The sequence below is a fragment of the Scophthalmus maximus genome, chromosome 12 (genome assembly GCF_022379125.1).
Source record: "Scophthalmus maximus strain ysfricsl-2021 chromosome 12, ASM2237912v1, whole genome shotgun sequence".
Taxonomy (NCBI): domain Eukaryota; kingdom Metazoa; phylum Chordata; class Actinopteri; order Pleuronectiformes; family Scophthalmidae; genus Scophthalmus; species Scophthalmus maximus.
Window position 1 is genome coordinate 20,095,166 of NC_061526.1, and position 24,056 is coordinate 20,119,221.

The following is a 24,056-nucleotide window of genomic DNA, read 5'->3' on the forward strand; positions in this document are numbered from 1 at the left end:
AAGTAAGACTTGTGTGTGTGTCCGTGTGTGTGTCCAGGCTTGTGTGTGCCCATCAGTGATAATGCGACCTTGTCCCGCAGCTCTAGCCTTGGCAGGAAAACAGTTCTGCTGAAAAGAATTGGAGGAAGTTCACAATACACTCCCCACAGACACACACACACACACACACACACACACCGATATGGTGTGAGAGGATTATACATACACACACACACACAGAGCACATCTCCCTGCGTACACACAGGCTGAACACAAGCCATTCACTGTGCTCTGTATGCTTGTGACAACACGAATCATCTTGCTTGTCAGTCAGGAAACAGAAAGCAAACACGCACAGACACGGCTCAACGTGAAAACTGCAGTTCCAGTCATCCAAAGTAGAGCACGGGAGCTCGCCATCACTCAAAGACGTCACACAGCAGGAGAGCTTCCACTGAAAAGTGCTATGCAATTACTGGCGGAGGAACAGCCGTCACGCCGGCCCGCCTCTGACGTCCTGTGTGGGACCAGCTCCCCAGACACACTGAAGGGTCATTATCAGTGCATGAACGGAGATGACGCCACCTGCAGCCGGATTTACCCTGCCGGTCTGTGAGAGGTGGCTGCATCAGGGGGAACATTACTGGCTTTATTTGCCACCGCTGATGGACGAGCTATTAGGTGTTCTGTTCTGTGGAAAACTGGCCAATTTGTGACCAGTTTATTAGGTTCAGAGACGAACATTTGAAACACTGATGGTTATTTTTGATACGGTACCGGAGCCAGATTTAACTATAATGTGCTGCGTGATTAATTATCATGATGTGGCTGTTCACTGCCATAGAGAATCGTTCATGTTTTTAATCAGGCTTGCAGAAAAAAACAACGCTGGCATAGAAAAGCAGGTTGTTTCCACATGTTAATTGCTTAAAGAGGCACAGAATTATTTTTAATGAATAGAAATTAAAGACTCGAATGCCAGAAGTGAAAATCATTGGAGGAGGGGGGGGGGGGGGGGGGGGGGGGGGGGGGGGGGCCTCACCGAGAGCACCTACACCTGCGTCCTGCACCTGTTAGACGGTACTAGCTGTCAATCATCCGGTACCGTATCATCTATCGTCCGCATTAACTTAACTCTCCGGAAAATTTTGTCTCTATTCCACATGTAATGTCATATTCGAACCGTCTAGGTTATAAATTAAATATAAACTGGAAGATGTGACGGAAGTGTACAAATTATTAACCTGCCAATCAGTGCATGGTTCAATTCAAATGAAACTGTTTTTTGTGAAAAACATCCAGATACAGAGTTGCACATTTTTGGGACATTGTTCACACGATCAAAAAATCTGACAAGACCTCATCAGATTTGTCTTTGAACATATTTTCAGAATTTGCTTTATTGTGGGAGAATATGTTTTTTAATTTAATTGAATTTCTTTCAGAAACCAAATAAGAACCGTGACTGTTTTGGTTTAACCATGTTTTTTTGTTGTTGTTCCTTGTATACTGTAACTGTATAATTTGTCTTTGTCCTTTTTTTTTAAATAAAAAAATTGTTTGAAAAAAAACAAAAACATTTCTTTCCTCCTGGAACTAAATAAATAGACGGAAACTGTCAGGAGTCATTTCGAAGTGACACAGCGACGTTGGCGCGGCCGGTTTGGGGAGAGTTGTGGACCGATACGAGATTCATCGTGACAACGCAGCAAAGGTAAGACATGAGCTGTGTGTCTGGCTGTTCGGAGGGAACTTCCTCATGTTGCTCTTGTTCGGCTGCTGGTTCCGTGACGTGTGGTCGTCGGAATTCGCTGAGTCACCTGATTACGAACGACTAGCTAATTGTTGTTAGCATGACGTAGCATTGTGCTGCTTTTGTTGTTGTTGTTGTTGTTGTTGTTGTTGTTGTTGTTGCTGGTGTTTTTGCGACTTGCTGGTTTAGTTGCTTGGTGTTGGAGCTGTTATGGCGTTCAGGTGAAAATGGTTGTCAATGTTTTGTATTTGTTTTTGTTTTTCCTACATTGTGACAATAAGAACACTGTCACTTTAATTGGCTGCTGAGCAGTGGTTCTGTTTCCACGTGAACTTTAGCCGCCTCGCTGTTAGCTATGCGATCACATCTGGTGTGTACACTGAACTGAACTTCCTTCATTGGACTTGTGTCATGGAAAAGTTGTGGAAACTGAAGCCGGCCACATGTTCCTCGGTGGTTGAGCCTCCATCACTGTGCAGCGACCGGTAGCTTGGCCCACTGCACTTTCCAAGGAGCTGGCCCAACACCCTGTAGAATAAATGCATAACATATGAAGGAGGGAGACACTTGAACAACAAGCACCTTTTGTTTCACCTACCAAGCAGGAAGAACGAGAGGGAGACGAAGAGGAGCAGGTGTACTTTTGTCCTCTCATCTTCCTCACATCGCAATAAGACATTTTATTGTGTGACACGATCATGCGACAGGTGTTTGTTTTTTTCCCCCTCTCCACATCTTACACAGCCCACGTCTTCAGACACACGAGCTTTTCAGACTGTCAGAGAGAAAATTGAACAAAAGCAGCCAAACGACCAAAACAAAAGAGGAAGAGAAAAATAAGTAAGTGTGAGGGAGCACGCCAACACCTGCGTTTCTGTGCCTTTAGAAAGTACCCCCTCCTACACACACACACACACACACACACACACACACACACACACACACACACACACACACACACACACACACACACACACACACACACACACTCTCCTGCAAAAGAAAAGTGTTATGTCTTTCACTCCCATCACCATAGATACCCAGCAGACGTTCTCCAAAGGGCCCTCGCAGCCCACAGAGTGGCCACGTAGCCCTGCCGTTCCTGCGTAACCGCCGGCAACAATGCACAGACTTGTTGGGCCGATTTCGTTTTGTAGGACTCCCTTTGTTTATTAGGATGGAGAGGGCGAGGCGGGGTGAGGCAGGCTGGTGGTGGTGGTGGTGGTGGTGGTGGTGGGGGGGTTTCTATGCTGGTTTTAGACACTTTTTCTCGGGGGCAGTGTGGGCAAAGATGGAGGGGGGCCCCATCTGAAGCTTCTCCAGAAAGAGGCCTAGAGCAACAGCTCAGTGTGTTTTCATGTTTGTGTCTGGACTTGTGTCCCTCTGGTGTCTGTACCTGCTGGTTTGGGTTGATCATCAGAGCCTCGCTGCCCCGTATTATTTATTTATTTCACTCCTTTTTTTTTCTCCCCTATACCTCAAATCCCGCGACTTTCTCTCTTTGGTCTGACCTATAATCCCCCTGTCCTTCAATACCCCACTGGCCCATTGTCCCAGACGCCACACACACACACACACACACACACACACACACACACACACACACACACACACACACACACTGCCTTGCAGCCTACCCCATTGTCGTACCCCTGCTGGCCTAAGTCCTAATGCTGCATTGGACTCGTGCCCATGTAAACAGGTTCCCTGTCTCACTGTCTGTCTTTCTGCCTGTCTGTCTGTCAGTCTCTCTGCACTTCTTCTGCATCCATTCATGTCACTGTGATCACTCTTTTCCGTTTTGTTAATGCCGCTCGCTGTCTCTCCTCCTCATCTGTCTTTATGTCCGATCTGTCTCCCACTCCCCTCTCTCGCCGTCGATGCTGTTGTACACTCTAAGCTGGGCTGAGCAATTAGTTAATGTACCCTCCACCCCAGGGGTGATTCTGGCACAGTCGACCAGCCGAGTGCTTGGCTGTGTCTGCGAGTTTGTGTGTGTGCGTCTTTGGCTCTGCCACTGAGTGGGGTTTCTGGGCTAGCGGCGGCCTATCCAGAATGTTTTTGGCCCTGGCAGTCTTTTGGACAGCCCTCGCCTCTTCTCTCGACACGTCCACTCGACCATAGTAGGCAGACCCTCTGTCCGGAGCTCTAGTAAACAGCCTTTTAATTACCAAGGGGGAAAGACCCAAATGTCTCTGAGATCAATTCATTCCAGTTATACACATTTTGAGCCTTTACTGTTTGATTGTACTGTTTTGTTTGGGCCATTGTAAATCATTGTTGCCCAGTATAAATGACCATTCATTTGTTTTTTGGCTTTCAAATCCTAATTAGCTTGAGGATTTCTCAGTGTGTTTCGATTAGTAATCGACTACTAAGTTAATCGGCAACTATTTTGATAATCCACCCCAGATTATCACCCCAGCTGCGGGCTAAGCAGCAATAAGTTAACCTATTCAAATTAAAAAAAAACCCACTATCATACATATATAGTATAGAGTAAATAGCTTTCATGCTGTGCATCACATCAGCTCAGGTGTTTTCAGGTTGTTTACAACAGTTATTTATCTCGAGTTTATCTCACAATATACTGTATATTCTATGTTTTACTGTCGTTTTTAATGAAGACAGGGCTGTATTGGCTTTATTACTTTTTCTGTTTTAGTATGTGCTAGGGCTGCAGCTAACGACTATTTCACTATTGATTCATCCGTCAATTATTTTCTTGGTTAATCAATTAGTTTTTTGGTCCATAAAATGGTGAAAATGTTGATTGTGTTTCCGAAACCCCAAGATGATGTTTTGGTTCATCCACATCCAAAAGGATATTTAGTTTACTGTCATAGAGGAGCAAAGAAAAAAAATTCACATTTAAGAAGCTGAAATCCGGTCCTTTTTTTTTTCTTTAATAAAAAATACTTGAACCAATTAATCGATTATCAAAATAGTTGCCGATTAACTTAGTAGTCGATTACTAATCGATTTGTGTTGCAGCTCCAGTGTGTGCTGTATACAACAAATGTATTCCAGTCGAGTCGACTCTCCGCGCCGCAGTCTAATCTCAGCCCCGACTCTGGTGCCTTTCAAGCAACGTTTGGCCCTGCGAGGGTGTGAAAGGGCAGGCGAGCGCCTCGCTGGACACCTCAGTGCTTCTCTAAAGGCTTGAAGGACGCTCAGCATGCATACCCACTCGGTGCAAACAACAAAGGGAAAGAGTGCGTCACAAAGGGAATCCAGCGTGGACAAGATGGAGATGCGGCTCTGTGTACCACAGGGGACACGTGGAAATGCGTGCGCGTCTGTTTGTGTGCGTGCTGCATGATTGATTGTCAACTGAATCACATTAACAGGCGAGGGACCAATAACAGCAACTCATAGTTATTGGATGCAACCGATTCAATATATCTCCATCTCAGTGTAATAACTGCAGAAATTGCAGTGGCTTGTGACGCAAACTTCTGCTCTTGGTCTTCCCTCCTTCTACGTGGCTGCTGGCTTTAACCTCATTTTTTTTTTTTGCATCGGCAGCATTAGGTCATGTCTGTGCACAATACGTGTAGACAGCTAATGGCCAATGGCTAGGTCAAGACGAGGGATGTAGCCCTTTTGTGTGTGCGCACAGCGATTATCGCATGCACGTTTGTCTGAAACTTAATGCAACCGAGCATAGCCAGAAGGACAAAAGACGAGACCTTTCACCTCCCCACCCCCATCCTCACACATATACACACACTCACACCCCCACAGCAAAATGTTTACTTGCCGATGCCTCCTAATACTTCCATTTCATAAAAATAAAAAAAAGAGCAATCTGGATGCTCGTGGCCTGAAAACAGCGATGTGTATTCCAGCCTCTCGCTGTGTAATTACATTTGTGCAGACAAGACAGTGGGATGATTCTGACAGGGCAGAGTTTATATTTCTGTTGTTATTCTCCTGCCCCATCGAGATATGACCCACTTTCAACACTCGGTCTGTACGTTTGTCTGTCTGACTGCTGCTATGGCTGTGTGTGCGTGTGCTCAACAGAGATATTTCACAGTGGGCTTGTATTTGTGTGTCCTTAAGGTAAAGGCAAAGATCGAAGAGAAAGCAGGCAGACAAAAGAGAAAAGCTGCCTGTCTCCTCCTGGATAGTGGGATTATTTTTCACATTTCTTTCTAATAATATGCAGGGTTTTTTTCAAAATATAGACAGCAGTTAAACCCCTAAATAAATAAATGAATATCAAACAATAATAGCTCAACATCAGGTTATCATAATCTTCAACATGCTGTATTATCCTCACTATGCTCCATTTTTTTTGTCGGAGAATAACAGTTTTTAACCTCAGATGTTTGTGCGAGTAACAAAGACACAATATTAACTCTTATCTGAGAGTAGCACATTAAAATTTGCATAACAACATAAATATTGTGCAGGCAGATGTGGCTGCTAACTTTATATATATATATATATATTTGTCCTGTTCTGTTGCAGCTGAAATGACCCATTTTTGCCAGTGAGCTGGTAAACTTTACATCTCATGTTTCATTGATTGATTTGAACCCATTCTGTCACAGATGTGAAGGTTTACACACATTGCGTCTTAGCTCGCCGTACAACGTGTCTGCTATTGTGTTTGTGTGTCAGCATGTGTCTGCGTACATGACAGTAAACAGGACTGCGAGCTTGTGTGTGTGACAGCACCGTTAGTCTGCCTTAAACAATGAATGAATGAATGAATGAATGAATTTACACACCATTGCACAACAGGGTGGAACACATGTTCACCTCCAGGGAGTTTCGCCTTGTTTGTAAAAAAAAAAATATAGATAAAATCATTACTGCTGCCAAAAACCTGCCAGCACATCAGTCTCATCGAAGTTATTTTGATACATAGCACTGAGATAATTTGGATGTTGTTCCTGGTGCTTCTGCGTTGCAAAAGCTGCTTCGCTGCATTCCGTACCCCCCTTTGAACTATCTATCTATTATATAGTGTGTGTGTGTGTGTGTGTGTGTGTGTGTGTGTGTGTGTGTGTGTGTGTGTGTGTGTGTGTGTGTGTGTGTGTGTGTGTGTGTGTGTGTGTGTGTGTGTGTGTGTGTGTGTGTGTGTGTGTGTGTGTGTGTGTGTGTGTGTGTGTGTGTGTGTGTGTGTGTGTGTGTGTGTGTGTGTGTGTGTGTGTGTGCGCGCGCTCTTATCTTTTCTTCAGTCCGTGCCCATGTGGCATCTGCTGTGTTCCAGGAGGGGACAGAAGTAGCAGCAACCTGAGCCAGTCTGGCTGACGGCCGTCTCCGTGCCCATATGCCTGCTCCGAGGACACATACAAACACACACACTCTCTCTCTCTCTATCTCCTGGCAGGACACACTCCCACACACTGGACGCTTCGTTGCCTCACACACACACACACACACACACACACACACACACACACAGGAGCAAACTGCAGTAGAACACTCATAAACAAACACAGTACACCTTGTGTGGTGCCACATCATCGATGCTGGAGCGTGAAGGGAATGGAAGGGTAGCAGGGGTAACGGTGTGTTCATTGCCAAATCACCACAGAATGGACTGTTCCTGGACCATCCAACCTGCTGACCATATGGGCTCAACACATCAGTGGAGCAATGAACCCGACACAACACACACACATACAAGAAAATATACAGCTACAAACACATGTAAAGATGGGAGCATAATAGAGTTTATTTGCATATTAAGAACATCCTGGACCTGTGTAGCCCCTTATTTAATGTGTATCTTTAAACTGTAATGCTACTGTTAAAACGTTGTCAACAAACCTTGCCAATGAATTGATCATGTAAAAAACTGGCAGACCTCCAATCGTGTCCCCAAATCCATTTTCGCACAAAAATGAGCCACACTTTTCATTTCATTATCATGAACATGGACACTGTCGTTTATTTTGAATCGGACCACACATACACCATCTGCCTTCTGTAAATATTAGAGCATCAGAACACCGAATGTGTATCAATCCACAGCTGAAAATAGTCCCAAAGAAATACACACAATTTACTGCTGTTTGAGTAATGTTCACTAAAATCTGCAATGCCCAGATGACTTAGGAAAATATAAGAAGCATTTATCTATTTTTGTTAGCTTCAAGTTCTTCGAGCTCTTCCTAGAGATGAACATAAATTAAAAAGCTGTGATAAATTGGAGTTGATTTTCCAGTCTGAATGCCAACCAAGTCAATGAACGAGGATGGTAGTAGCAGGATTTAGGATTGTTACGATAAACATGGTGCTTTTGCTTTTTTCGGAGTTTAACAATTATGAAATCATAAAAACAAAAACCAGCTTGGAAAGGGGGAATTTCTGATGCTGAAATGAATTTTTCCAACTCAACTTCCTGAACTTTGCAGAAATTGTTCTAACTTACATTACACACTCAGGTGTTGCAGGTCTTAGGGACAGTCGGACAATTTCCTCTTGAGTGATGTGTATTAGATGCACATTGCAGTGGAAACAGGTGTTCCTGCTATTGTCCCTTTCATCGGCGAAAGCCTTTGTTCTGTGGGTGGTATCATCTGTGGGGGACGACTTGCATCTCCCGGTAATGTATTTCATCAGCTACAGCTGTATCGGACGCTCTCCATTGGTGTGGAAATGAGGGTCGTCAAGTCGCCAAGTAGCTCCTTCATCCATATTAGAGAGACAAGGAAAGGGGAAGAGGAGGGGGGCTGCTCATTTATTCTGGCTCAGGTGTGTGTGTGTGTGTGTGTGTGTGTGTGTGTGTGTGTGTGTGTGTGTGTGTGTGTGTGTGTGTGTGTGTGTGTGTGTGTGTGTGTGTGTGTGTGTGTGTGTGTGTGTGTGTGTGTGTGTGTGTGTGTGTGTGTGTGTGTGTGTGTGTGTGTGTGTGTGTGTGTGTGTGTGTGTGTGTGTGTGTGTGTGTGTGTGTGTTACAGTGATTGCAAGGTTTGGCAAACGCTTTCGCTATTGCAATAGAACAAACAAGTACAATTTTTAACTTGCAAATATGAATATTTTAGTCTCGCTATGCCAGCTCCAAGTTGCTGCTGACACAACTACTCCATCTGAGATTTCCAGTTGGCTTCAGAAAATCTATAAGCCTTTAATACTGAATACAGTATTAAATATTTGAGATGTATTTGTTGTGTTTTGCCTTTTTTTAGATTTTTTTTTTTTTAGAATTTTTTTAGAAGAGGATCTCCTAATCCTTAAACCTGATTGGTTTCACATAAGAGGTATTGGAATGGATAATGTTACCAGCAGCTGCTTCCTTGCTTGTCTTCAAATCCCTCATCTTGTCGACAAACTGGCCCGAAACAGCTCAGTGATTTTGTTTGAAAAAGGACAAAACTAGGGGTTTTATTTCTGCTTTTCTGAACTTGCGTCTTTCAGCAATAAAACACAACTGTGCAAGCCTGAAAGGCCCACGGCAGAGAGTTGTTCAACAGTAATATTTGCAAACGCCAAAAGCCTTACACTGCTTGTGCACTACTCTCATGCTGATGTCTTTGACATCCAACCCATTTTCTGCCCATTTTCATAATGCCTGAATTCTTCTGACTGTCGGGAAGTGCTGAGGTTCACAAATAGATCAGGAGATGGGATTTAAATGCTCTATACACAATCATGAAGCAGATTCAAGTGTGAGCGTGCTCCCACACTGGTTTGTTCCTTTCACGCGCTGACAATGCCCCGGCAAGTAAGCAAAACGCAAATCTTTCTAGCTTAGCAAATCATAAATTCGGCGGAAGGAAGTGGAAAGGCAGATAATGGAATATCATAAATACAGAGTGATTCTATGTTTCCTTTAAATAATGGATACTGCTGAGGGTGGCGGGTTTGATTTTGGGTTGTCCTGTCGATTACGGTTCTGGGGGATGGGGGCGTTTTTTGTGCAAGCCCGATGACCTTGTCTATCTGCTGACCTGTCTGTGTCTGCACCATACAGTCATCGCCACCTATAGCGATATAAATGTTTCACAAGCTCCTTGCTCTCACACATACTGTATAGCACATCCCACCACAAGCCGCACACACACCAACCGTAACATTTCATCCTAATGGCACTTATCATTAATGATCAGTGCATCCTTTAATTATTCTGTCCTCCTATAATTAATGTGTCAGTGGTCACAGTTATCTCCCTCGTATGTCTCTTAGCATTTTGCCTCTAATGCGAGGAGGCAGCGGAACAGAGGGGATACACTCCAACTGGCACATGGGATGGAAAAAAGAGGAGAACAGCAAGCTTTAGTATCATGTACTAATTTACTGGAACTGCAGTCAAACAAATCCTGTGGGGTTAAACTCGGTTAAATCCAATCCCAATGTGCAGTGCAAAAAAACACCAAAAAACATCAAGTTTTAAAATGAATGCTTGCTACAACTTCTAAGACGACACGGATCAGAAGCTCCAAATGTACTCAGAACAATAGAAAGTTTCAACATCTACACTTTCACAACAAAATGATAAAAGTCCCCCTCTGCCAATGAAGAATATGTGATACAGTATGTGAACCTTGAGTCGAGATTGTTTTGCCAAATCATAATTCGGTGTAGTGTAGAGAAATATGAAACAAAGAATATGCTAGCATGTTAGCAGTTAGCTTGCCAGCAAAACAAGCCCTGCAGGGTTTAATGTCTGTAAACAACTCGTGTTTCATAAGACTCTGGACTGATTTCACTGTTCCACTTTCTTATCTGACCACACCTTTATTGTTGGGTGTGTAATCAAAGCATGACAGGACTTGATCACATGTCTAATGTTGTGTTAGTTCTTTCAACGACAAGTATCAACGGTGGACCTCAATGTAGTTTGACGCGCAAATCCATAAAACATGGATTTTTATGCCCCTAATTTTCCAGTGGCGAGGAGTTTTACTTTTCGTTCTGGTCAATTTCTGAAATAGTTGGCTTGTTTGTGCTGCAAGACGAGAAAGGGCTTTTTGCTTTGGGTGGTTTCAAGCAATAAAAACAGTTCCTGCTCAATGGGAGGAAGCACACTCTTAGGAACAATGCAATCCCTAATGGGTGTCACATGTTTTTTCAGCCATGCATGCATCTGACACCTGAATCGCCTCTGGGGTCTTAAATCCTGCAATGTGAGTTAGCACATGAAAAAACCCACCTGAGAGGGCGTGTCGCCCCTCTTATTGTTCCAATGCGCCACGACACCTTGAAAAGCAGCGTGTCGCCCATGGCGCTCATCCTCTCCTGTTGAAGCGAGCCACAAGACCCCCCCCCCCCCCCCCCCCCCCCCCCAACCCAACCATTCAACTCCTCTTCATAATCACATCTCCTCATACATGCGATACGTGGTCACCACAGCTTGACAACAGAGTTACATAAGCACAGGCTGAGGGACAAAGAGAGAAAGAGGGGCAGCGGGACAAAGGTGTGAAGGACACCGAGAGAAACATGAAGTGTTTGTCTTTAGCTGCCGAGGATGAAATACACTCTGTACTCTATCTCTCCGTGAAAAAAAAAAATTACGAGTGATGTCAAAGGACAGGAGGTCTCTCTCTCTCTCTCTCTCTCTCTCTCTCTCTCTCTCTCTCTCTCTCTCTCTCTCTCTGTCTCTCTGTCTCTCTGTGTGTGTGCGTCTGTCGTGTTACGGTTACACGGATGCTGACGCCACTGCAGTTATTGTAGGTTTGTGCGAGCGCCATCAGCTCCTTTGCTGCAATCATGACATAAGAAGCCACTAAATAACACGCAGCCACCCCCATAAGCGCAGGTTTTGAGCAGGAATGAGTCAGTTGAAGCGCAGCAGGAGAGCTGTTTACATAAGTCGATCCAATGGAAGCCTCCGCTGGAGTCTGCGGTTACATAATGCGGGACAGGAGAGCACTCGCCTCAAAACTGTAAATAACAGCTAAGCATCATGCAGAGAAAGACAATAGGAGACACGTTTCAATAAACACTGAACAGGTTATCCTTGTCCAGTTCAAAGTCTATAATAATAACACTTGAATAAAATACTAATAATGAAAGAAAAGATTGCGTGTAACGTGAAAAGGGTTCTTAGTTGTAACAAAGACTGTGTCCACACTACTATGTTTTCATTTTGAAATAAAAAAGACGCTCCATATAGAGTAATCTCTTTTAACTGCAAACGCATTACACCTGATCCTTCATGTACACTGGACATGGGCGTTCCGGTGTCAAGAGGAAGCAGATTTTCCTGCCGTTTCCTCACATGGGCGCACTCGGATATTTTACGGAAATTTGACTAGGTGGTTGGCAGGTAAAGATCCGGAAAAGAAACGTCTGGAGCAACATTTAGGTTTTCGCATACAGCCCCTTTTTCCTTTTCTTTGCTTAACAAAATTTACGATTTTTTTCTCTCTATATTTCATGTTAAAGCCATGGATTTCTTGCAACATCTTTTGCCTTTGATTAATTTCAATACAAAACTGGCATTACCATATATATATATATATATTAATTAAAAGTTTCACGTTTACATTTGGTCAATATTTTTGACCTCATCGTCCGTTACGTCCGCAGCCATTTTGTATAAGATGCTGCTGTGCGTGTGGTCATATGAGCCACAGACGCACACTTTAATCACTTCCTGCTGCGCAAGTGCACACGCTCATATACTGTAAACACACTGCCGCTGATTAGTTCTGGTTCCTCCATATTACTGAGCCCCAATGGATTCTTCCTGCCATCTTTAATCTCCGTCTTTCTGCATGAGCGCCCACATGCACACACACACACACACTCCTAAAGTGTGTATTTGACAGCCTTGTGATTACAGCACATTGCGTCACACTGCTGTTTGTGTCCCTCTCTACATTCATAGACGTCCCTGCTCGTTCTCTGCCGCCCCGTCACTGAATCCACGTCTTCACCAACACACTCAGCCCGACAGATAATATCCGTTGTTAAGAGGCCACTCTCCCTTCAGACTAATCGGTGGATAACGTACTGCATATATTTTTGGAGAAAAGCACCCTGGGGAATAAAAGGGATTCAAACATATATACATATATTAATCTTTAAGAGACCGTGAGTTTAAGTGATGAATACTTAAACCTAGGGATCCATCATTTGCATAAAAAGCAGGGACAGAACCAAGTCTAATAGAATGATTGATGAGAATAAATCAAGACTAGACTGGATGTTTATTTTAAGGAACAATAACTAAAATAAAATAATAATTTTGTACGACAGTGGATTGGCAATATTTTACAATGAATAATGCTGGTACCACATTAATCCTAATTTCTATAGCTTGGTTTAAGGAATATTTCATCATTATGATAAATCCACATCCAAGAGCAAAACCACTACATATCTGTACAATAAATGAAATGCCACAGTCTGTACCCAGTTAGCAAAGCTCATAGCATAAAAAAGATGTGGGGTCCACGAACATGGCAACATTTGCGAACATTTGTGTTCTCACATACTGTACAGCCCCTCCGGAAAAAGTCCGGACTTCCTGCACGTCTGAAAGCAGCTTTATGGTAGGCTAAAGGAGCTTACAATCATGGAATGTCTGAGGCAAGAGCCAGACTTTTACACTTCATTAAAGACTGATAATTATGCCTAAACAAATTGCATGTTAAATCAAAGATGATGAGAGTCACTAAGTACATCAGTGGCAATGAGCCACCACACTCAGAGGCGGAAACTGCTCTGAAAGATAATGTGATTGGAAGGTGTAATAGTTCATTAAAGAATCCTAAAAAACAAAATGTCCAGTTAAGGCCGGGGCGGGTTTTGCATTGTCTGCGCCTCCGCTTTGTCCCCTATACCCCCTAAGTGGTGAGCAGACAGACGGAGGAAAAACTGAGAGGCAGCGGCTGATCATTGCATTATTCATGCTCATGCAATGGCCTCGAGCTCGGTCCGTATGGTAAGCTAGGCCATGCGGCGCCGTGATAGGTTAAAGGGGCCATAATTAAGAAGCGAACAACAAGCGCTCGTCTCGAGCGGCGGCCTGAGGAAGCCTCTCTACCTGTTTGCTCCGCTCTCTCTGCTTTGCCACAAACGCCTCTCTCTGCTCTTAAACAAGCAGACACAGAAAATCATATGCACACTGCCACAATCCAGCAACCCTTGCCTTCTTACATCACCACATCCCACTCATGTCCTCCCCCCCTTTTCTTTTTTCCCTCCTTCACTCCACTGAGCTTCTGAAGCACTTTCAATTTTCATCCCTCCTCCTCCTCCTCGAAAAGGTTGATCTGTGACTGAGCTTGTTGCGCCTTTTATCGGCGTCTCGCAAGTGTCTCCGTGGACAAAAAGGGCATCGGAAAATGCCACGATGTCTCCATATTCTGCCCGCGTGTGCGCAGATGCAAAAGCCATGAAAGGAAAGTGGCGTTCAGTCATTTGCCCACAGAGGCTGAAATACAGTAGGGGACGGATGGAGGCAGACAAAGGAGGAGGAGCGCGGAGGATAGGAGGGGTGGGGGCTCATTTTGTAATTGATTATGCTAAATCCCAACCCGGGAGCTAAACGAGAGGCTAGACAGCGGATAACCAGGGAAAGCCTCTGTGGAGTGTTTTACTAAGTCTTTATTTGTCCTCCATTAGTTTTTTTTTTATTCACTGTCTTTATCTTTTGGCAGAAAAAAAAGCCCCCACTAATAACTGTATTTGTGTGCTTCCTGTCTCATCTGTAAGGGCAAAGGTCAATAAGCTGCCACCTCTTAAATCGTGTGTGTGTGTGTGTGTGTGTGTGTGTGTGTGTGTGTGTGTGTGTGTGTGTGTGTGTGTGTGTGTGTGTGTGTGTGTGTGTGTGTGTGTGTGTGTGTGTGTGTGTGTGTGTGTGTGTGTGTGTGTGTGTGTGTGTGTGTGTGTGTGTGTCCATCCATATCTACTTAATCTGTCTGTCTGATCCTTGACTCCCCACACATCTAATCTCACCACCCCTCTGCCCTCCAAACTCAGTGTTGTGCGTTTACGGATTAAAATCCCCCCCAAAATATTGGTCAGAGCAAATCAGTGCTCTTCTTAAATCAGTCTATCTCAGCCAGTCAGAAAGGAATTTCTGTTATTACTTCCATCGGGCACCGCCGTCCCCTTTTACAGGGTTAAACTAGGATCATTTCTAAGCACAAATCAATGCGCCGATGAGCCTATGAGGACACTCCTCCTTACTGTAACTCACTATTGCTGCCAACCTCTACCTCTTTGGGAAATGATTTACTACACCATGTTTCATGCCAGGATGAAGTACGCGAAAAAAATCGATAAACCCATGCTGTCCCGACTCAAGGAAATCCTGACTTTGCAAGTAGTTTGTAAAACCTTGCCTGGGGAGAGATTCTTCCTGCACATGCACGCTGTACATGCTCCCCGAGGCTGATGTTGTCATCTTTAGTCGGGCGTGCTAGCATGCTAACTAGCACAAATCAGCAACGAACACAAAGTACAGCAGAGGTAAATGGGAATATCATTGGCTTTGCAGGCATTTTGGTCATAAATCAGAATATTGAAATTTTAACCCGACCGTGCACTAAAGGAAAAGTCAAAATGTTCATCTTAAAGGAACCGTGTATGTACAAAAGTCAATGGAAATCAATCCAGTAGAAATAAGGTGGTGGACCAACAGATGAACATTACATACCAAACAAAAGAAGCCTTATTTTGGGTTTCATTCGGAGAACGTACATTTTTAAATAATTTACCAACCTTCACTCTTTCATCTCTCACCTGTTTCTCAACATTCTAGCAAAAAATGTATTTAAAAGTCCCACATCAGCCATTGCCCCACTTTCTAATTGGAAGGAGGGAGGGTATATTTGAAATAAATGTGAGACACAAAATCAATGGAGCTTTGATCAGGCCGCCGCTCAAGCTCGCCGAATGTTAATGTTACACGACCTGCCCCGCTCGCTGCTATGGAAACTGAAGGGCATCGGAAGGTCGCCTCACTTCAAGAAAGCGCTAATAGCATGCATGCAGTGGGCTGCAGTCGGCCCACCTGGAGATGAAAGGAGGCGAGCAGGGGAGGAGATGGAGACACGGGGGGTGATGGGGCAGATGGATACAGTACGCTCACTAGCACGTTATCCCAAGAGGCTGGCAGCCTTCCAGACCGTGTTTTTATGGATTCAGTGAGTGTGTCCTTAAAGACAATCCCATCTTTGGCCCCGACTGCGCCCACACCTCCGCTCATCCTCTGTCTGGAGGAAAAGAAGATTTGAATATTCTCAACTCGGCATGCTGGGATTTTTGTCTCCTTATCCCCGCTACCCACGAGAAGCCTGAGACCCAGGATCAGCTAGTGGAGCACGATAAAAACGCAAGTCTGCTCCAAGAAGGGGATCATAGGTGCAGTCGCAGAGAACAATTCTTGTAGTGTAATAACAAAAAGAAAGAAAGACTAAGAAATATCTAAAAACAAATCTATATAAATCACATCACAGATATGGCAGCATTGAAGTGTGTGTGTGTGTGTGTGTGTGTGTGTGTGTGTGTGTGTGTGTGTGTGTGTGTGTGTGTGTGTGTGTGTGTGTGTGTGTGTGTGTGTGTGTGTGTGTGTGTGTGTGTGTGTGTGTGTGTGTGTGTGTGTGTGTGTGTGTGTGTGTGTGTGTGTGTGTGTGTGTGTGTGTGTGTGTGTGTGGCGTTTAACTCGTTTTTGGCCCTTTCTATCTCCATCACCATGAATATTGAAGAGCGAGAGAAGCACTCTGCCCATTCAATACATTCCAGAAATTTACAGTGGCATGTACACTTTATGAAGATGTAGATGTATTGGTTGCCCTCTGTGCGTGTGTCTTAGTGTGTGTGTGTGTGTGTGTATAACGGAGTGCTGTTACGAGGCTCATAGGTGCGGTACCTTTTGCTGTTGTTTATGCCTGTGTCGGAGCACCGAATCAATTCATCTGCATTGTGTCGTGTGTAAATGTGATATAAAATGAAAATGGATCTGACCCTGAGGTCTATTGTCCCAGCGCTGCCTTTGCGCGCCCTTTACTGAAATGGCTCACTAAATCACGAGCACCGACGCGATAATGCACCCGGACGTAGAACGAGAGGAAAAAGGGGAGGTTGACTCTAACTGTGTCTCCGCTCAACCCTATCCAGCGGGTGGGAACGTTTTGAAAAAATAAAATGAAAATGACACGTTTCCATCAAATGGGGAGGCTATTTTTTTTTTAAAGAAAATCTGAATTTCAAAGTTTATGTTATCGTTGGGTTTTTTTTCGGATTTGAATGTCAATGGTAGAACACCACAAAATCACAACCAAGCTAAAATAGTAGGAATCGGTACCAGACTGGCACCGGATTTTGATACCAAACCCTTCTCATAGCGGCCTCTCACTTCAGCAGGTGAAAAGGGACTGGATGACTTCACTGCAGAGGTGTCAGTGCTTGCATAGTTTATGTAAATCACCAAATATTTGTCCAATTTTGCATCATGCAGTTGTTATATTTCAATTTTCCTATACCAGGGTCCCAAAACAATCTCAAGTGGAAACCAATATGTCAAAGAGACACGTAGCCGTTTGACAAAGACCCACAGATTTTTGTCACTGTCTTCAATTACTAATTAGTTTGTCTGTCTGTCTCGTGACACCTCTCCTCAATCTCCCGTCTCTGCTCCACCAGACAAGGACAGGCGAGGACGATGGGATCCTGTGGTCCGCACAGGGACTTCATTATGGCTTCCATCCAGAGGAACACAACGGCAGTAAACAAGGTCTTACACAAGGACAAACATCAAAACGGGCAGCACTGGAGTTTTTTTCACGCTGCATTTTTCTTGAGGTGAGAATATCACACACACATGACATGCCTGGTTCCTGGTCGGATGTGGACACTGTGTGCTGCGAAATAGCTTTTAGAGTACAGTGTTTGTGCCATTATGTTCCTCCGTGAGGAACTCCAGACCCAGCTCCATCACTTATGTATGTCTGTCTGCAGCCTCCCCCACTTCAGACACACACACACACACACACACACACACACACACACACTCACACTCACACTCACACTGAAACAAGGTCAAAAAGTGTCATAGGTGTCTCTGCCATTAGAAAACTGTTGACATTTTCCAACACATTTGAACAAGCAATCATTTTATCTTCTTTGAAACGGTGCCCACAGATAGAGGTGATTCGATACACTTTGAAATTCAGAAATCTGTGACCATTCCTCCCTCCTATCCAGGATCCAGGACTGAACTACCAACATTTCAACACAGTGATCACTAGGTCACTCTTGCAGCTGTTTGGTGTCAAGTGCAAGCGTCTGCAATCTTGGAGAGCTTGCACAAATTTGACCTGCATGGGACCATGCAGAGGAAAAATGTTTGCTTGTTGAAATATCTCAATATCCATGAGGTGTAATTCATTAATTTCCACATTACTCTATATGTGCCTGTACATCCACTCTGACTGAGTTTTGTGCGTGCGTGCGTGTGTGTGTGTGTGTGTGTGAGGTTATTGCCAGGGCATGGGTGGTCACCGTAGCGTGTTTTCTGATTGGCTGACTGGGGGAGTTGTTTACATTGTATCTCCTGCCCAGTGAAGGGGAACAGACCCCCTGCAGACTGTAGACAGTGCACCAGACAGTCATCTCTCTCACATACACACACTCACACACACACACACACACACACACACACACACACACACACACACACACACACACACACACACACACACACTCAGGGCATTATTCCCCATGCTCTGGGCAGGAATCTTGTTACTATGCAGACACACTCCCACCATCCCACTTTGGCAGGCTCACATCCTGGAGAGAAGTGTGCTGTTCCTCACCGGTTGACAGATGTAGGACATAACTGTGGCCACTGACCGAACAGGCTGGGATTTCATTCAAATACTATTACGTAGGTTTTGCATCATGGTCATAAATTCAAAGATCATCAGTGACCTGTATTTTTTTTTCCAACGATCATCTTTTGTTTTAAGTTTTCAGATTTCCTAAAGCAACATTTTGTTTCTATGCTCAATTCAGATCCACAAATAACATGTTTTGATATTTGATTATTCACACCTATGGAAACACAGGAAGACAAAGCGAGCGATAGATGCATGAAAAAGAAAGATGCGTGAATAATCTTGTTTGGGGACCAACGTAGTATCATCATTATACAGTATCTGGGCAGAAAAGTGTGTGTGTGTGACTGTGTGAACAATGGGGCTTAGTGTGTATGCACGCATGTCAATAAGAGCTAGAGTGCCCTTGCGCATACAAGAGGAGGATGCTGCATGTGCACAAGTGCCACACTATGATGCTAATTGTATAACCATGCATGCATAACATATATCGACCCTATGCATCACAGGACGTGATCTCGACGAAGCTTGAGAATCGCCTCGTGTTCAAAGTATGTGCTAATGAAGTGGGGGGGTTCTTGCGGGCAAAGTGTGTGTTTGTCTGTTTGTGTCATGTCTGAGGGTGAATGTAACCCTCCCTCTGTGGCCAGGGTGATGCGAGGATCACTGCTTTGTCTATATGATGCATAGGCGTGCAAGTTTAAAATGCCTCTAATGTGTTTTAAGGCGCACACACATAACACATGAATACATTACCGGGTGTGTGAAGCTGATGCTAGTTTTGTTTGGATAATGTGTAGCTGTAGATTAAGTCTAAAATTAAATCTGAAATGAAAATTAGTGAGGCTTTACTTAAATTCTGTTCCCCTTATACAATGTAAGTTCAGTGCAAACGGTACAGTACTAGCATATGCAAGGTGAAGGTCTGTTTTGGATCATTTAGTTTTGAATGATAAAGCAGTGGCCTGGGTTGGAATCCATGCTTTGGCCCTTTGCTGCATGTCAACCTCCCCCCTCTCCACCCCTTTCCTGTCTCTCTCTACTTTGTCTATCCAATAGAGCAAAAATGCCAAAACAATCTAAAGCCCCATTTTTACTCTCGCATCATGATAGCTGCTCCAAGCCGTACATGGAAGCCATTCTCTACGCATGAATAAGTGGAAACCTGGGGCTCCATCTTCATCCAGCTGAAAACTGCAAATCACTACTGCTCAGTCTCTTCATCCTGGAAAAGACAGAGACAATAAAACACTCATAAGGAGAGATTATTAAAAAAAAAAAAAAAAAGCACACATGCACACAGACAGACAGTTGGAACGAAAGATTCGGTGGAAGAAAAATTCATAACATTGAAAAACATTCCATAAATGTTGGCCAGGTCAGCCTGCCTCGCTCCCTGTTTCCTCTCACCTCCATATCCACTTTGCAGCTTTGACAGCAGCAATGTCAGCCCTTAAAAGCATGGAATCTTCCATTTCCATCGCCGGAGACTCATTAGAGTGGTCGTCACCATGGTAATGCCACCTGGATTCAGCCCACTGTGACGCAGGAGTCACAGACCAGTTGTCAACCCTGTGACAGATAGAAGAAACTTACTGGAGCGACTGAGGGAGGGGTTACAGGGAGGACAGGGGGCACAACCGTGGATTCTTATTGTCTGTATTACTAACTTGGGAGAGGTAAAAGTAAAAAAAATAGCTAATATCAGACAAAAAATTGTCTTTTACCATGAAATATAAGCTCGGAGTGATGCATCCTACCGTTCACGAACTGGTCCCGTCTCTCCCTTTCTCTGCAAGTCGCTCATTTGCTCAAACTCACAAACAGGGAAGGATGAGCATACGCACACTGAGCGGTATAACAATTAGGCTTTGAGAGAGGCCCTCAGAGAAACAGATTGTTCTCCAGTTCTAACAGGATATCCTTATTTGATCTCGCTGAGTCAGGCATTGACGCAAGAGGCATTCCAGCCCCAAACATGTTAATGTTTCTATATTGACCCTCACCTTGGGCCAATGTTCCCCCCAATTTAAAATGTGATATAACCGCCTCAATTGTCCAATTGCTTCACCTTGTTGATATGGCTTTGCCATTTGGCTGTCGGTCACTGGCACATTATTTAAGCCTCTTTCCTGGAACTGCGGGCAAAGGGCCTTAAGTTCGACCACAGGTTTGAGTTTATTCCCAGACGTACAGCTGTTCTAAAGGCTAAGATGGAACATCGACAAGTGATTGGCCACATGAGTCAAGAGCTACAGCACCTATCTATAAAATCGACAAACCTTTTTCCTACTTTACTGGAGAAAAATGTAATGATGACTGATGTATGGGAGGAAGTAGAAAATTCATGACATAAATCAAGCTGGTGAGGCTTTGGGTGGTCCTGAAGAAGAATGTGTATGAAGAAGAAGAAGATGAATACCTTAACCACCACCACCACCACAGTCCGAACACTGTTAAAGATGATTTAATTATCTAGCCCTGAATGACAGGGCCATAACTATTATGATTCACCTCAGCTAATAGTGGTCTAGAGGCATTTTAGCCAACGTAATAAATACACAACATGGTATAAAACCTCTAACCGTGGTTTTCTCGAACAGCCTCGTCTCTGACACTAGACTAAGGTGGAGATGGTATCTCAGCATGGCTCCTGCTCTGTTGCCATAGTAGCACTGTTCTCCCAAGGTCAAAGCTGTGACCCACGAAATGTTTCAGTGGAGTCTGCTCCAAAGGTGCAAATGAACTTTAGGACCCTGCCAGTGGGAGCCTTAGGGGAGAGGATGAGGGAAGAAAAGGAGGAGGTTGAGAAGGAGAACACAGGAAAGGGGAAGTGGAGCAGGGATTGAAGGCACCACAGGGAGAGAGGGATAGAGGAAGAAGATAATGAGTGAGGAGGCAGGGGGAAAAGTAGGAGGCAGTGAGTGACGAGCAAAATGAAAAAACAAAGGGGCCCTCGCAATCTTAAATGTTGGAAATATAAGCGGGTGAGAAATTGGTGGAAGTGAACAGGAGCCAGTGAACAGATTAATGGAAGAAAGATCATGGGTGGCAACTGTGTGAGAACATAAATAGCAAAAAATTTCATGGAAGAGGAAAAGTTGGTGCAGCTTGACAGACAAGGGAGACGGGGGAAGGAGTCGTGAGCAGTGGGAAGGTGAGGCAGGAAAGCATACCAAATCCTGAGGATTAGTTCCACACGTTCTTGGCACCCAGAGTCACGGCGGCACCTGAGGCTGGTGCGGGGATGACATTTGCATTCACTGATTATGCCTGACTCCACCTGTCATGAGGCAGAACTTCTTGGGCATGTTTCGCTCCTTGCATGCCGTCCTCTTGTCTCGTTCCCTAAAGTGAAAAGGGGATTGGCCTAATAAAGGCCTGCGATGAAAAAGTTCTTTCACGACAGAAACACTTTCACGAATAAAATGTCAGATGAAAATAAGTTACCTGAGAAATCTACCACTCTTTTTGGTGCACACATGTACTTTCTTATACACATGATTATGTAAGACATGAAGTAGTAATAAAATAGCTCGAAATGGTAAACACTTGCATGTGCTGAAGGCGAATTGTGCATTTACCTTTGAAAGAGTGCATGAAAGTGAATCCGTTCTAGCTGTTAGTGAGTGAATTTTTTTTTTCAATGAGTAGAAGATTTCATTTTTTCTGGTAGCCGACACAGCACTGTAAATCAGGTAAGAGGAAAAATGGGAGTTGATTCATTGTGACTTCCACTACATGTGCGATGCCTTTACACTAGTCTGGGGAAATATGCCTTAAAAATTACTGTGGGACTGTGGACAAGGGAATCGGGAAATAATCTGCTGTGCAGTAATTGCATCTTCAATTCAAATACTTTGAAAAATAGGGGGGGGGAATTTTTATCTACATCGAAAAAGTAGATCAATCAATTACCCTAAATCTATCTCCTGCCTGCCATAAGATTTATCGTCAGCTCTGTGCTGCATTCTTAAATTCAAGTCCAAGGTTTCTTATTTATGACATAACAAAGTTGGTGACTTGGCACGTACTAGGCGTCGTTTGTTATCAAGGTTTTATTGATAATACCCCGAGCTAAAGCGTCCTGGTACAAACTGTTCAATGCACATCCACCGTGCCAAGTCTGAGGGCCGATTGAGCAAGACGGCAGCTGATTGCAGCAGCGGTATTTGGTTTGCCAAACAATAGGCCAGTGCCACATGAGCAAGCTATTTATTTCCCATCAGAACTCCAGGACACAATGTTTGCTTTGTGGGGAGTCAAAATATGGTTGACACTTGTTCTAAAAGATGGTTTCATGTGAAACCAGCTAAACGTTCATTGTTAGTTGGAGTACATGAAAAAGCTTTTTCAAAACATGGCACTGTTTTGTTTGAAAGGGCAGAAAGAAATCCAAAGAAATCAAGACGGAGGGGGAAAGCTGAGGGAGGGCTAAGAGGTCAGCGAGGCCACGTCTAGTCAAATACTCCTGATCGTTTTAAGTTCGTATCGGAAATGATCTCCTTCCAATCCAACACACCTAAAAATGTGTCTATTCGTGTACACTGAGCATGTGTGTGCTGGTTTTAAACACGATGCAGATGATTGCTTTTTGGACGATAGCTTGTAAGTCCTTAGTCATATTGCATTCACTGCTGGGCGTTGAGTCGTGACTGAAAACACCCAATCGCAAAGTGATTTTAAAACTAAAACATATTAGTGTGGATATAGTCTCAGTAGTCTTTTTAAGGAGCCCACCAAGATTTGTCACGGTATTCCCTGATGGCTACTACACCACTGCCAGTGAACCAGCAAGCCTGCCGAGCAGAGTCATGTGGCTGCAGGCTGGGGCGGATCAGTGCTTCCTCAAAGGTGGTGGTTCTGCACATATTACCATGGCAACCACCTGGCAGTGGTTACCTAACAGCTGATTAAAGCCATTATATCCCACTGAGCTTTAAACCATGTTGTCAAAAAAAAAGGGGTTGTCGGACTGTTCGTACTTTGAAATTGTTCACAGGAAGTGGGCTGCGTTTAACTTTCCTGCTTTCCCCCTTTTTTTACTGCTGTGTTTTTAACCCAAATGCTGTTTTTCCTCTTTGTTCCCAGCTCTAATTTTTTTTTTTGTTTTTCATCTTATTTTTCACAATAAGAGTATTTTATATAGGTCCCGTTCTTAATATGGACTTTATGGAGCTCCTGTGGGACAGTGTGTCTGTTTAAAAATCCATGAAGTGGTGTCTCCACTAATTACACTCCCTTCAACATGAGATGTCTGCGTGCCTGGCTGCTAGATTAATAAAATATACCATAGAACACACATACGCAGATTAAATAAAAAATCTGGTAAAATGTCCATATCCTAGCTGACTAAAATGTATTTTAAAATCAAAGCTTTACTTTAAATGTACATCAGCTCAGCTTCCTTTCCAGCCGTCTTATCTTCTTTCTTGCTTCAGGTCCCTGTAAGCTATAGCTCAGCTACCCCCGTGTCATATTCTGTTTTTAGGGCACTGAAATATGTTTATGCAACACTTTCCTCATCACAACATTTCCATACCCCCCACTCAGTATGAAATATTTACTGA

General features: G+C 44.0%; 1 protein-coding gene across 12 annotated transcripts in view; it reads left to right on the forward strand.

Annotated features, from left to right (window-relative positions):
* Positions 1 to 1,598: 1,598 nt before the first annotated feature.
* dcn (decorin) overlaps positions 1,599 to 24,056 on the forward strand; it is a 77,711-nt gene continuing 55,253 nt past the window's right edge. For 11 of the 12 annotated variants that reach the window (XM_035651447.2, XM_035651438.2, XM_035651528.2 and 8 more), the window contains exons 1-2: positions 1,599 to 1,693; positions 17,294 to 17,452. The gene's annotated coding sequence lies outside the window, so the exon portion shown is untranslated. The remainder of the gene's footprint in view (positions 1,694 to 17,293; positions 17,453 to 24,056) is intronic. The other variant, XM_035651518.2, reaches the window with a different exon arrangement.